The sequence below is a fragment of the Caretta caretta genome, chromosome 18 (assembly GCF_965140235.1).
Source record: "Caretta caretta isolate rCarCar2 chromosome 18, rCarCar1.hap1, whole genome shotgun sequence".
In the NCBI taxonomy this organism is placed as follows: domain Eukaryota; kingdom Metazoa; phylum Chordata; order Testudines; family Cheloniidae; genus Caretta; species Caretta caretta.
This window is the reverse complement of record NC_134223.1, coordinates 544531-559201: the sequence shown is the minus strand read 5'-3', so window position 1 is coordinate 559201 and position 14671 is coordinate 544531. Positions and strand designations below refer to the sequence as shown.

At 42.5% G+C, this 14671-nt stretch overlaps 1 protein-coding gene across 45 annotated transcripts in view; it reads left to right on the top strand.

The window, feature by feature from the left end:
- EIF4G3 (eukaryotic translation initiation factor 4 gamma 3) overlaps positions 1 to 14671 on the top strand; it is a 457314-nt gene that overhangs the window by 73188 nt on the left and 369455 nt on the right. For 3 of the 45 annotated variants that reach the window (XM_048825405.2, XM_048825408.2, XM_048825404.2), the window contains exon 1: positions 9790 to 10057. The exons of 41 other annotated variants lie outside the window; for them this stretch is intronic. The gene's annotated coding sequence lies outside the window, so the exon portion shown is untranslated. Of the gene's footprint in view, positions 1 to 9789; positions 10058 to 14671 lie in introns of those variants that run through there. One more of the 45 variants, XM_048825409.2, reaches the window with a different exon arrangement.

Below are 14671 nucleotides of genomic sequence, written 5' to 3'. Positions count from 1 at the left end.
CATGGTGTAGAGTAGAGCCAATTCCACAAGCCTCTTCTAAAAGCCGGCTAAATTATTTTCTCTCAAGGCATGTCAGGAAGCGTCTTGCACATGAGTAGAGTGTTCTGGAGCCTTCCTAGAGAGGAATTTGTTTTATTGTATAAATTGAGTGCTTTGACACAGATCAAAGTGGAAAATCCTCTTGTGACAAACACCTCTGCTACCTTTAATCTATGAGACCCTGTGGCCTCTTTCCTTGTGTTTGCCAGCTGCAGCCTAATGCAACAACTAACTGGGATAGGATGTCTTTCCTGAGGCCCTTTGAGTGAAACTAAGGGGGTATACGTTCCAGAAACTTTTACTCTTCAACATCTCAACAGACCAGACCAGGGGCATGAGGTGGACGAGGCTTTCTTCCGGCAACTAACAGAAGTTACTAGATCGCAGGCCCTGGTTCTCATGGGAGACTTCAATCACCCTGATATCTGCTGGGAGAGCAATAAAGCAGTGCACAGACAATCCAGAAAGTTTTTGGAAAGTGTAGGGGACAATTTCCTGGTGCAAGTGCTGGAGGAACCAACCAGGGGCAGAGCTCTTCTTGACCTGCTGCTCACAAACCGGGAAGAAGTAGTAGGGGAAGCAAAAGTGGATGGGAGCCTGGGGGGCAGTGACCATGAGAGGGTTGAGTTCGGGATCCTGATACAAGGAAGAAAGGAGAGCAGCAGAATATGGATCCTGGACTTCAGAAAAGCAGACTTTGGCTCCCTCAGGGAACTGATGGGCAGGATCCCTTGGGAGAATAACATGAGGGAGAAAGGAGTCCAGGAGAGCTGGCTCTATTTTAAAGAATCCTTATTGAGGTTGCAGAAACAAACCATCCCGATGTGTAGAAAGGATAGTAAATATGGCAGGCGACCAGATGAGCTTAAAAGTGAAATCTTTGCTGATTTGAAACACAAAAAAGAAGCTTATAAGAAGTGGAAGATTGGACAAATGACCAGGGAAGAGTATAAAAATATTGCTCAGGTATGCAGGAGTGAAATCAGGAAAGCCAAATCCCACCTGGAGTTGCAGCTAGCAAGAGATGTTAAGAGTAACAAGAAGGGTTTCTTCAGGTATGGTAGCAACAAGAAGAAAGTCAAGGAAAGTGTGGGCCCCTTACTGAATGAGGGAGGCAACCTAGTGATGGAGGATGTGGAAAATGCTAATGTACTCAATGCTTTTTTTTGCCTTTGTCTTCACAAACAAGGTCAGCTCCCAGACTACTGCACTGGGCAGCACAGCATGGGGGGAGGTGACCAGCCTTCTGAGGAGAAAGAAGTGATTCGGGACTATTTAGAAAAGCTGGACGAGCACAAGTCCATGGGGCTGGATGCACTGCATCGGAGAGTGCTAAAGGAGTTGGCGGATGGGATTGCAGAGCCATTGGCCATTATCTTTGAAAACTCATGGCCATCGTGGGAGGTCCTGGACGACTGGAAAAAGGCTAATGTAGTGCCCATCTTTAAAAAAAGGAAGGAGGAGGATCCTGGGAAGTACAGGCCAGTCAGCCTCACCTCAGTCCCTGGAAAAATCATGGAGCAGGTCCTCAAGGAATCAATTCTGAAGCACTTAGAGGAGAGGAAAGTGATTAGGAAAAAGTCAGCATGGATTCACCAAGGGTGAGTCATGCCTGACTAACCTAATTGTCTTCTATGACAAGATTACTGGCTCTGTGGATGAGGGGAAAGCAGTGGATGTGTTATTCCTTGACTTTAGCAAACCTTTCTTATGGTTTCCCACAGTATTCTTGCCAGCAAGTTAAAGTAGTATGGGCTGGATGACTGGACTATCTTTAAAAAAGGGAAGAAGGAGGATCCTGGGAACTACAGGCCAGTCAGCCTCACCTCAGTCCCTGGAAAAATCATGGAGCAGGTCCTCAAAGAATCAATTCTGAAGCACTTGCATGAGAGGAAAGTGATCAGGAACAGCCAGCATGGATTCACCAAGGGAAGGTCATGCCTGACTAATCTAATCGCCTTTTATGATGAGATTACTAGTTCTGTGGATGAAGGGAAAGCAGTGGATGTATTGTTTCTTGACTTTAGCAAAGCTTTTGACACGGTCTCCCACAGTATTCTTGTCAGCAAGTTAAGGAAGTATGGGCTGGATGAATGCACTATAAGGTGGATAGAAAGCTGGCTAGATTGTCAGGCTCAACAGGTAGTGATCAATGGCTCCATGTCTAGTTGGCAGCCGGTATCAAGTGGAGTGCCCCAAGGGTCGGTCCTGGGGCCGGTTTTGTTCAATATCTTCATAAATGATCTGGAGGATGGTGTGGATTGCACTCTCAGCAAATTTGCGGATGATACTAAACTGGGAGGAGTGGTAGATACGCTGGAGGGGAGGGATAGGATACAGAGGGACCTAGACAAATTGGAGGATTGGGCCAAAAGAAATCTGATGAGGTTTAATAAGGATAAGTGCAGGGTCCTGCACTTAGGACGGAAGAACCCAATGCACAGCTACAGACTAGGGACCGAATGGCTAGGCAGCAGTTCTGCGGAAAAGGACCTAGGGGTGACAGTGGACGAGAAGCTGGATATGAGTCAGCAGTGTGCCCTTGTTGCCAAGAAGGCCAATGGCATTTTGGGATGTATAAGTAGGGGCATAGCCAGCAGATCGAGGGACATGATCGTTCCCCTCTATTCGACATTGGTGAGGCCTCATCTGGAGTACTGTGTCCAGTTTTGGGCCCCACACTACAAGAAGGATGTGGATAAATTGGAGAGAGTCCAGCGAACGGCAACAAAAATGATTAGGGGTCTAGAACACATGACTTATGAGGAGAGGCTGAGGGAGCTGGGATTGTTTAGCCTGCAGAAGAGAAGAATGAGGGGGGATTTGATAGCTGCTTTCAACTACCTGAAAGGGGGTTCCAAAGAGGATGGCTCTAGACTGTTCTCAATGGTAGCAGATGACAGAACGAGGGGTAATGGTCTCAAGTTGCAGTGGGGGAGGTTTAGATTGGATATTAGGAAAAACTTTTTCACTAAGAGGGTGGTGAAACACTGGAATGCGTTACCTAGGGAGGTGGTAGAATCTCCTTCCTTAGAGGTTTTTAAGGTCAGGCTTGACAAAGCCCTGGCTGGGATGATTTAACTGGGAATTGGTCCTGCTTCGAGCAGGGGGTTGGACTAGATGACCTTCTGGGGTCCCTTCCAACCCTGATATTCTATGATTCTATGACTATAAGGTGGATAGAAAGCTGGTTAGATTGTCGGGCTCAACGGGTAGTGATCAATGGCTTCATGTCTAGTTGGCAGCCGGTATCAAGCGGAGTGCCCCAAGGTTCAGTCCTGGGGCCGGTTTTGTTCAATGTCTTCATTAATGGAGGAAGGCGTGGATTGCACCCTCAGCAAGTTTGCAGATGACACTAAAGTGGGAGGAGTGGTAGATACACTGGAGGGTAGGGATAGGATACAGAGGGACCTAGACAAATTAGAGGTTTGGGCCAAAAGAAATCTGATGAGGTTCAACAAGGACTAGTGTAGAGTCCTGGACTTAGGATGGAAGGATCCCATGCACTACTACAGACTAGGGACCGAATGGCTCGGCAGCAGTTCTGCAGAAAAGGACCTAGGGGTTATAGTGGATGAGAAGCTGGATATGAGTCAATAGCGTGCCCTTCTTGCCAAGAAGGCTAACGGCATTTTGGGCTATATAAGTAGGAGCATTGCCAGTAGATCGAGGGACGTGATCGTTTCCCTCTATTCGACATTGGTGAGGCCTCATCTGGAGTACTGTGTCCAGTTTTGGGCCCCACACTACAAGAAGGATGTGGAATAATTGGAAAACGTCCAGCGGAGGGCAACAAAAATGATTAGGGCACTGGAACACATCACTTATGAGGAGAGGCTGAGGTAACTGGGATTGTTTACTCTGCAGAAGAGAAGAATGAGAAGGGATTTGATAGCTGCTTTCAACTACCTGAAAGGGGGTTGCAAAGAGGCTGGAGCTAGACTGTTCTCAGTGGTAGCAGATGACAGAACAAGGAGTAATGGTCTCAAGTTGCAGTGGGGGAGATTTAGGTTGGATATTAGGAAAACCTTTTTCACTAGGAGGGTGGTGAAGCACTGGAATGGGTTACCTAAGGAGGTGCTGGAATCTCATTCCTTTAAGGTTTTTAAGATCAGGCTTGAGAAAACCCTGGCTGGGATGGTTTAGTTGGGATTGGTCCTACTTTGAGCAGGGGGTTGGACTACGTGACCTCCTGAGGTCCCTTCCAACCCTGATATTCTATGATTCCTCATTGGCAACTAGGGATAAAGGGGGAGGGGAGAACCCAGGCCCGCCCGCTACTCTAGGTCCCTGCCCAGGGACCCTATAGCTGGCAGCCAGTTACTGCCCCACCTCCTATTCCATGGGCCACTTCCCCTATAGCCCTAGCACCTACCCTGCCCTTGCTTCAGGGCCTCAGTCTGGCCATGGTCAGCTAATAGCTCCCCCATTGTTCCGCTACCCTGCTCAGCACTGCAGTATTTCTGGTGCTTCTCAGCAGACAGTCCTTCCCCCTTGCCCTCTAGTGAGAGACACTCTTGCTCTGCTGAGCAGCCCTTTATATATGGGCTGCTCAAGCAAGCCTTCTCTTGATTGGCTCTCCCAATGAGCCCTTTCCTGATTGGCGGGGTTCTGCACAGTCTCTCCAAGGCTGTCTTGACCCTTCTCCAGCCGGCATGGGGCAGCCGCCCCACCACAGGACCACATGATAGAAACTGTAAGGAACACAAGTTTTGCAAAAGACCTTCTTCTTGCGCACACATTTTACTTACAGAGTTCAAGAGATTTACAGATCTATGGAAAAATAACCATCATCTGAGTGCACTGAGTTGCTCCAGAGTTCTTATCACTCCTAGAGTTCTTTGGAAGGCATAGCAACATTACCTCCCTGAATGACATCAGTTATGCTGACAGAAGCATTCTTCTGTTAGCATCGTTGCATTTACACTGGGCATCCTGTCAGCATAGTTATGTTGGCTAGGGTGTGTGGGTTTTTTTGTGTGTGTCCATCTGCCTGGTTGGTATAGCTCTGATGGCTAAACTTTGTAGACCAGGCCCCAATCTTCTCATTCTGGTGATGGTCTGCTTGTTTGGTGCAGAGTCTGTCGTGTTTAAATACAAGTAAATTTTCCTGCTTCTCTTCTTATGCTGGGATTTTCCATGATCCAGTAGTCAAGTGGGTTGCTGTCAGAGGATAATTGAAAGCCAGGGCTTAGATATTAGCCCCAATTGTCCTGCCATTCATGGTTGATGGCCCTGTTTCAGCTTCTCAGATTTAGGCTATGTCTACACTTGAAATGCCATAGTGGCACAGATGCAGTAGTGCTTCAGCAGACCCTTCCTACAGCCATAGGAGGAACACCAGCCTTTCTTGTCAATTTCAGGTGCTGAAGAGGGGAACTGTGAAACTGACAAGAGTGACAGGCAACAGCTGATGTAAGTAATGCAGTGTCTACACAAATGCCAGGTTGCCTTAACTACACCGACATAAGTGCTGCGTCTCTCATGGAGGTGGAGTTATGATGTTGGTGTAGGAGGGCACTTTCATCTGCAGGAGAGAGGCTGTAGACACTGATATAATTAGGTTGACTTAAGCTGCCATAATTTGACCTAACTCTGTAGTGTAGACCAAGCCTTGAGGCTATGTCTACACTTAAATCACTACATCCGCACCGCTGTAGTGCTGCAGTATAGCTACTCAGTACAGAACTCCCGTCTCTGTAGTTAATCCACCTCCCCGAGAGGCAGTAGCTAGGTTGATGGACTAATTCTTCCCTCAGTGTAGCACTGTTTGCATAGGGACTTAAATTGGCTTAACTATGTTGCTCAGGAGTGTGGATTTTTCACACCCCTGAGCAACATAGTTGGGTCAAAGTAATTTTCTTGAGTAGACCAGCCTATAGTCTGTTTTCTGTCACAAAATGGAAGTTCTGATCCACACTGGCTGTTACAACAATTAATTATGTTAATAAAATAAAATGGGATTCATAAGTTTGTATAGACGTATTGTACAAACTTTCACATCCTCTGTAGAGAGGTTACATAATGAATTTGCAGTTGAATATAGACTTGATAATCTATGGTCTTTTCCATCTGTATTTGATACTGTATAGTGTGAAATCCAAGTTTCCTTTTTATTTGTTTTATTACCTAATGTTTTGTAGACTACATAAGATTATGACATAAATATATACTACAGTAACTCCTCACTTAAAGTCGTCCTGGTTAACGTTGTTTCATTGTTATGTTGCTGATCTATTAGAGAACATGCTTGTTTAAAGTTGCGCAATGCTCCCTTATAATGTTGTTTGGCAGCCGCCTGCTTTGTCCACTGCTCACAGAAAGAGCAGCCCTTGGGAATTAGCTGGTGGGGGCTTGGAACCAGGGTGGACCAGCAGCCCCCCATCAGCTCACTGCTCCCCTAACTTCTCTAAAAAGAAAGGAGTACTTGTGGCACCTTAGAGTCTAACAAATTTATTTGAGCATAAGCTTTCGTGAGCTACAGCAGGCTATCAATTGCAGGCTACATGCTCAGCAGGCTATCAATTGTCCAGCAGTTCAGCTATCCCTCCTGCCACTGCCGTGTGCTGTTCCTGCCCTCTGTCTTGGAGCTGCTCCCGGGAGCCTCCTGCTTCCTGTGCAAGGGGGGGGGGGAAGGGTTGCTAATGCCAGGGTGTCCCCCTCCACCCGCTCCTTTACCCCACCTCCACAGAGGGAGGCGGGGGTGGGACATGACATGGCTCAGGAGGAGGGAGCTTGCTGGCAACAGCTGCTGTCTCAACTTCCTTAAAAAGGCAGTGTACTTAGAGTGGGGTCAGCTTACTTACAGGGGCTATGCACACGCGCACACGCACACACGCACACACACACACACACACTGTGTCTCTGTCTGCCATGCTGTCTCCCCTCTCCCCATTCCTGCTGCCTTGTAAACTGTGAGGCTACATTAACAACAGTGTGTTAACCCTTGCAGGCTCAGCTGAGTGCTAGTTCATCATTTAGCAGTAAGGCATCCCCTGGGAAATGTCCCACCCTCTGACTCCACCACCTCAACCAAGCTTCACAATCATCATTGCTGTGTACAGTATAAATTTTTTTTTAAAACTTATACTCTGTGTGTGTGTGTGTGTGTATGTATGTATGTATGTATGTATGTATATAAAATTTTGTCTGGCAAAAAAAAATTCCCTGGAATCTAATCCCCCCTATTTACATGAATTTTTATGGGGAAATTGGATTCGCTTAACATCGTTTCGCTTAAAGTAGCATTTTTCAGGAACATAACTAGAACATTAAGTGAGGAGTTACTGTATTTAAACAAGTGAAGTGATTAAAAGTTCTCCATGATAGTGTACACAGTGTTCCTGTCTGTGCATGAGTTACATTTCTGATTCTCTTTCAGTCAAACTGATTTATGAGGGTGCTGGCTAGTTCTTCCCCCATGGAGTTTGTGTTGAGTGGTATGCATCAGGGATTGGTAGAAGGCCTGTTCTTATTTATCATCACTAGTGATTGTACAGAGGAGACAAAGTACATATTGAATTCATACTTTGATACTAATGGGGAGATTTTGCAAACGTTTATAAAGACAGATAATCAATATGGCAATATCTAGGGCAAAATTTTCTGAAACGGGTATTTATTGGAATTGATATTTTAAAAGCATTAAGACTAAATGAAGGATTTAGAGGTGAGTGTGTGTGGCAGATTTAGTATGCCCTTTTAATGCAATATGGCAGCAAAAAGCTAATGCGGTTTTAGTATGGCAAGGCAGAGGCAGTGTATCATGCCACACATGGCAATTCCTCTCTATTTGACACTGCTGAGCCTACATGTACAATAGTAGGTATAGTTGTGGGGATCTCTAACATATGTCATTGAACTGGAAGGGAGATACAATTAATCAAAACAGATCAAGAAGCCGGAGGGGTATGTTTATGAGGAAAGAGTAAAAGTAATATGAGTGACTGAGGGGTGGAGGGAGAATAATATAGTCTGTCAAACATTTTAAGGGGGGTGTATGCTTGAAAGCCAAATTTTATTCTTAGGCTGGGATTTTCAAAGGAACCTAGAGGAATTCATCTCTCAAATCCCATTGTGTTTCACTGGAGTTTCTGTGCCTAACTCCTTCCTTGCTAATGACATAGCTGGAACAAAAGAAAATGGAAATTTTAAAAAATGATTTATGATATGCTCAGACCTCTGATTCATAGTTTTATTTTGATATCTAAGCACAGTGCGCCAGAAAACTGTGCATCTGGGATAATTAAAATAAGCTACTATTTTATGCAGATTGTTTCTTTTAGGGTTTTTATAGGCATGCAGTGTACACCATAGGCATATTACTAATTTCCTGTGAGTGACATTATCCTTCATTAAGGCTTTTTATTAATCCATAGCCTATTATTTATAACTGTCTGCATCCCCTCTGTTAATGCTCCTAGTGTCTACCTTGGGTGATAATGGTTATGCTGTGGGCAGGGGTGGACAATAGATTGGCAAGTGAGTGTGTACATTTCAGATTGTTAGCTTCTCCCCAGTTCTTTATCAATTAAATTAAGCCTCTTCTTTAATAGATCCTTTTGTAAAGTTAAATGACTGTCACATTTTGATTTTGTGATGTGTTTGTCTCTTACCTCTGTTATAATAAACACTGCTTAGCTCTATGTTTCTAATGCAGTCTGTATAATACTGGGTATCTGTTGTACCCAGTAGAAAGAAAATGAATGAGGCCGGGACCCTGTGGGAAAAATAGCATGTGATCAAGTAATTAAAGAAACTGTCAAAATGCATATGTACAAGGGGACTGAATTAAGGTACAGGCAACCCTAATTCTGGCATTTTCTAACTTTGTAGTGCTAGACATTGCAACCTTAATGTTCTTTGAATGTAGGGTTTTATTTGTATAATAAATATAAATATTTCAAAATATGGTGAGCATATGATTTCATTTTGATCAGTTTATTTCCTAGCCTCTCATATGTGACGTGTCGTATGGTATGGGTTTTTTTGTTTTTTTTCTGAAGATTGTAGTTGTTTGGCATATTAGGCTTCCTTTCCTTGGCTTCTGAAAAGTAGCCTATCAGAACAGGGATTTATTTTGAAGGGCGAGTTGATTCATGAAGGACTTACTAAATAGTATGGGTTTGTGGTGTTGCAAGTTATTGTATTTGGGGGGAGTAATCAGTTATTTTGTAATGGCCCAGCTGAGAGGTAAAGTTGTATTGCAAATGTGATGTGGTTGAGAAGTTTAGGCTGAGACTTCGTTCTCCTTCGAACAAGAAACAATGGGATTTCCCAAACCCTCCATATAAAGTATCTGTATTAAGCATAGTGTATTTTAGGTGAGTTTACCCATTTAAAAGCTTTATTTAATTCTAGCTTTTATCAGGTGGTAGTCTGTTTTGATTTTATCCTTCTTGGGCTTTCCAGCAGGAATGTACAGTTAACTCCCTTCCTTTTTTGGGGGGCTACATAAAGCTAAAATAAGGCAGAAAAAGTGGGAGGTAGAGTGATTAGCTGCTGTTCCACCGGAGCTGATGAGCATGGAAACATGAACTGTAATAGAGAAAAGAATCTTTGCATTCTTCCACCAGCTTCCTTGAAATTTGGCATTGACAGTCTTGGAAAACACTTTATATGCCACTGAATCTTTTGTGACTGCCATTTTTGAACAGAGATAAAGCTTTATGTCTTAAACAGAGTTTGGAAGAAGCACTAACTAGCCAATCGAACTCTTAAATCGATGTATGTCAGCAGATAGGTATTGATGGTATTGCTTAAGGACTTCCATTGTAGCTATCGCTTTAAGAATATCTTTGTGCTCTGCAGTGGTGCAGAAGCTTTTCTTGTAAGGGCAAGATAAACGCAGGCTTTAAGAACAAGTAGCAGGGTGGTGTGAATGCAGCCTTATGCTAATAGCAAACCAAAAGAGGAAGACTATGGATTGCACTCAGGATTTAAGAAACAAATTTCTTATTAATTAATCAAATTAATCCTTTTATGGAGGTGCTCAGTGGAGATTAAAGTCCAGTGCCAGGTAAGAATCAATGTGGTTAACAAAAAGCCTCAACGAGGGGTGGATCATCATGGAGTTTCAGTACCTGCTATGTATTGAATAGCTCTGACTATTTCAAGTTTCTCTTCCTTAGTATTATATAAATAAAGCAGGTTTGAGTTATTGTCTTAGCATTATTTTCTGAAAGTCTCCAGAGTGTCAGTGATCCAGGTTCCAAACCCTGCTAAACTAGAGCATCTGCAATTAGGATTTTATATATTCTGTATTTTTACTGAGTATCTTAAATACAGAAAAAACTACAAAAGTGATGTATGGTGCTTTACAATGTATACCATTTTTACATCTTTACATAATTTTTTCATTCTTGAAACCAAAAAGCTAAAAAGGATTAAGCTGACTGTTTGCATTTGTTTTTGTTAGTCTGAATCATGTGGTTTCTTGATCTTCTCTGTAATTTTGCTGACAGTTTTAACCTTTTATTTTAAGTCATTTAATACAATGCAAGTGGGATCATGTATAGAGTTTACATAACCCTAAAGATAGCTGGTGGGAGACTTGTTATATTTCTGCAAGAAAATAGAAGTCCTTATTCTGGAGTGCTTCAGATACAAGTTGTATTGCCCTTTCAGTGGTCATGGATTTTTTTATTTTTATGAAAAGATGGTTACTTGTTATGCCAAGCAGTAAGTGATGAAAGAGGCCAGTGATTCAGACTATGTTAAAACCAGTTGCTGGGGCTGAAAATGAGCTTGGGTGACAGGAACCATTATGGGAAAAATGCATCCATTTTAAAAACAAATGTCGTAGATGGTTTCAAGTCCATTCTTGAAAGTGCATAGCATCACAGAGAAACCATAGACATTCTCGTTATGTGATACTATAATAAATTGCTATATATTTTCAGTTTTAGATAACACAATCTAAAAAATGTACAAAATCTTGGCATGTCTCTTTCGTGCATTAATGCAAAAATGTAGACTCTGTGGAGAGGGAAATTCTGACTTCGTTATTTGTCTAGATTTGGGTTGTGGGAAAGGATTGAAGTAATGATTGTACAGATATGTTTTTAACTGCTCTTCCACCTGTTTTGAATACTCTGTAAAACGATAGTTACTATAACAGGTTGGCAAAGAGTCCTGTGGCACTAGACTAACAGATGTATTGGAGCATAAGCTTTCATGGGTGAATACGTCTGTTATTCTGTAAGGTGCCACAGGACTCTTTACCGCTTTTACAGATCCAGACTAACATGGCTACCCCTCTGATACTTATAACAGGTTGGTAAAGCAATAAGTTTTATTTTCTCAAAAAACAGAATGGAGAGTGGTAAATAGTGGTATCCCCCCAGGGGTCTGTATTGGGACCAGTCCTATTCAACATATTTATAAATGATCTGGAAAAAGGAGTAAACATTGAGGTGGCAAAATTTGAAGATGATACAAAGCTACTCAAGATAGTTAAGTCCCAGGCACACTGCAAAGAGCTACAAAAGGGTCTCACAAAACTGGGTGACTGGGAACAAAATGGCAGATAAAATTCAGTGTTGATAAATGCAAAGTAAATCACATTGGAAAACATAATCCCAACTATATAAAATGATGGCGTCTAAATTAGCTGTTATCACTCAAGAAAGAGATCTTGGAGTCATTGTGGCTAGTTCTCTGGAAACAGCCACTCAATGTGCAGCAGCAGTCAAAAAAGCAAACAGAATGTTGGGAATCATTAAGAAAGGGATTGATAATAAGACAGAAAATATCATATTACCTCTATATAAATCCATGGTATGCCCACATCTTGAATACTGCGTGCAGATGTGGTCACCCCATCTCAAAAAATATAAATTGGAATTGGAAAAGGTTCAGAAAAGGGCAACAAAAAAGATTTAGGGGTATGGAACAGCTTCCGTATGTGGAGAGATTAATAAGACTGGGATTTTTCAACTTGGAAAAGAGACGACTAAGGGGGGAAATGAAAGAGGTCTAGAAAATGACTGATGTGGAGAAAGTAAATAAGGAAGTGTTATTTACTGCTTCTCAGAACACGAAAATTAGTTGTTACTAAATTAAATTAATAGGCAGCAGGTTTAAAACAAATAAAAGGAAGTATTTTTCACTCAATGCACAGTCAATCTGTGGAACTCCTTGCCAGAGAATGTCGTGAAGGCCAAAATTATAAAAGGGTTCAAAAAAGAACTAGATAAATTCATGGAAGATAGGTCCATCAATGGCTATTAGCCAGGATGGGCAAGAATGGTGTCCCTAGCCTCTGTTTGCCAGAAGCTGGGAATGGGCGACGGGATGGATCTCTTGATGATTGCCTGTTCTGTTCATTCCCTCTAGGGCATCTGGCACTGGCCACTGTTGGAAGACAGGATACTGGGCTAGATGGACCTTTGGTCTGACCCAGTATGGCTGTATTTGTATTCTAAAAACATCCAATTTTGAATTCAAAATTGTCTGTGATGGAGAATCCACTACAACCCTTGGTAAATTTTTCCAGTAGTTAAGTACTCTCGCCATTCAAAATGTATGCCTTAGTCTGAATTTGTTGAGCTTCAACATCCAGCCATTGATCATATTATACCTTTCCGTGCTAGGTTGAGGTGCCCATCATTAAATATTTGTTCTCTATGAAGACACTTACAGACTGTAATCAGGTCACTCATTCAGCCTTCTCTTTGTTAAGCTAAATAGAGTGAGATCTTTGAGTCTATCACTATACTATTACTGTTGCTATATTATTCATTTTTGTGGCTCTTCTCTGGACCCTCTCCAATTTATCAACATACTTAAATTGTGGACACCAGAACTGGACAGGTTTCAGAGTAACAGCCGTGTTAGTCTGTATTCGCAAAAAGAAAAGGAGTACTTGTAGCACCTTAGAGACTAACTGAACTCCAACAGTGGCTGCACTAGTGCCAAAACAGAGGTAAAATAACCTGTCTACTTCTACTTGGTTTATGCATCCCACTGGGGCCACAGCATCACACTGGGAGCTTATGGTCAGCTGATTATCCACCACGACCTCCAGTTCTTTTTCAGAGTCACTGTTTCCTAGATTAGAGTCCCCCATCCAGTAATTAAAGATTAGGGCTCTCAACTGAATCACAGGAGACTTGAGTTCAATTCCCTCTTTTGTTATAGACTTCTTGAACAAGTCACTTAGGGTATGTCTACACTACAGGGCCTGTGTTGGCATAGTTATGGATTCTCTTCCAATAAGCAATGTTTCTTCTCAGTGTTTTCTCTACTTTCACAACTGCCAGTTTGAACTATAAGGGCATAATTTTATTACCTTAACTAGGTTGAATCAGGTAAATTTGGTATTTTGCCCTTTGTTTTATACATTAAACACTTTGCACACAAAGACCGACCATAAACCATAGCCACAGAATAAACCTCAGCTGCTTTGCTCAATTAGATAATAAAACTGTTCCATCTCTTGGGTTACTGTACTGTATCTTAAACAAGTTTTGGGAAAGGGGTGGAAGAAGGATGGAATGGCAAAGGTAGTCTTTCACATTTCCTTGTTGGCTTCTTTACAAAAATGGTTACCCACAGACGGAAACGAAAGCTTCCTTTGAATCAACAAGATTGATTCACAATGTCAGCAGGAAACGTGAAGTTATCCTTTCTTCTGAAAGGCCAAATGCTATTGCTTTCCGCAGCTGAAGCAGAATTCTCAGTGTGTGAGAACCAAGCCTCATTGCTGTCATCACCACAAAGTGCTGGAGGCTATTCAATAACTCAACCTGTACACATTGGATACTATTATCCAGCCCTGGGGATACAGAGAACTCCCACTAAATTCAACTGGAATTACTCATATCCTGCAATGGGAGAATAGGTCCTGTTGAATATGGCTTGCTTAAAACTTTAGATAACAAATAACTCAGTTTTAGGTAAAGGACAAATGTCATCTTAAGTTATTATCTACGCAGCATCATTGGAGTACATGGTACTTTGCAGACATAAATAAAATAGCTGATGGTATGTTTACACTACAGTCACTACAACAGCAAAGCTACAGCGCTGCAGCTGTGCTGTACTAGCGTCATAATCTAGAAACTTCCTACACCGATGGAAAGAGCTCATCTGTTGATTTAGATAGTATACCTCTCCAAGAGGCCGTAGGTTGATGGAAGAATCCTGTCAACCGAGCTGTATCTGCTCCAAGGGTTAGTTCAACCTAATTTCAGAACTCAGGGTGCAAAATTTTTCACAGCCCTGTGCAAGGTAGCTATGTCAACCTAAGTTTTAGGTGTAGACCAGACTTCAGGGTTTCAGAGGGGTAGCCCTGTTAGTCTGTATCAGCAAAAACAATGAGGAGTCCTTGTGGCACCTTAGAGACTAACACATTTATTTGGGCATAAGCGTTCGTGGGCTATAACTGACTTCATCAGATGCATGGAGTGGAAAATACAGTAGGCAGGTCTAAATACACAGCAAATGAAAAGATGGGAGTAGCCTTACTGAGTGGGGGTTCAGTGCTAATGAGGCCAATTCAGTTAGGGTGGATGTGGCCCATTTCCAACAGTTGGCAAGGAGGAGTGAACATCAACAGAGGGAAATTATTTTTTGTAGTGACCCAGCCACTCCCAGTCTTTATTCAGGCCTAATTTGATGGTGTCAAGTT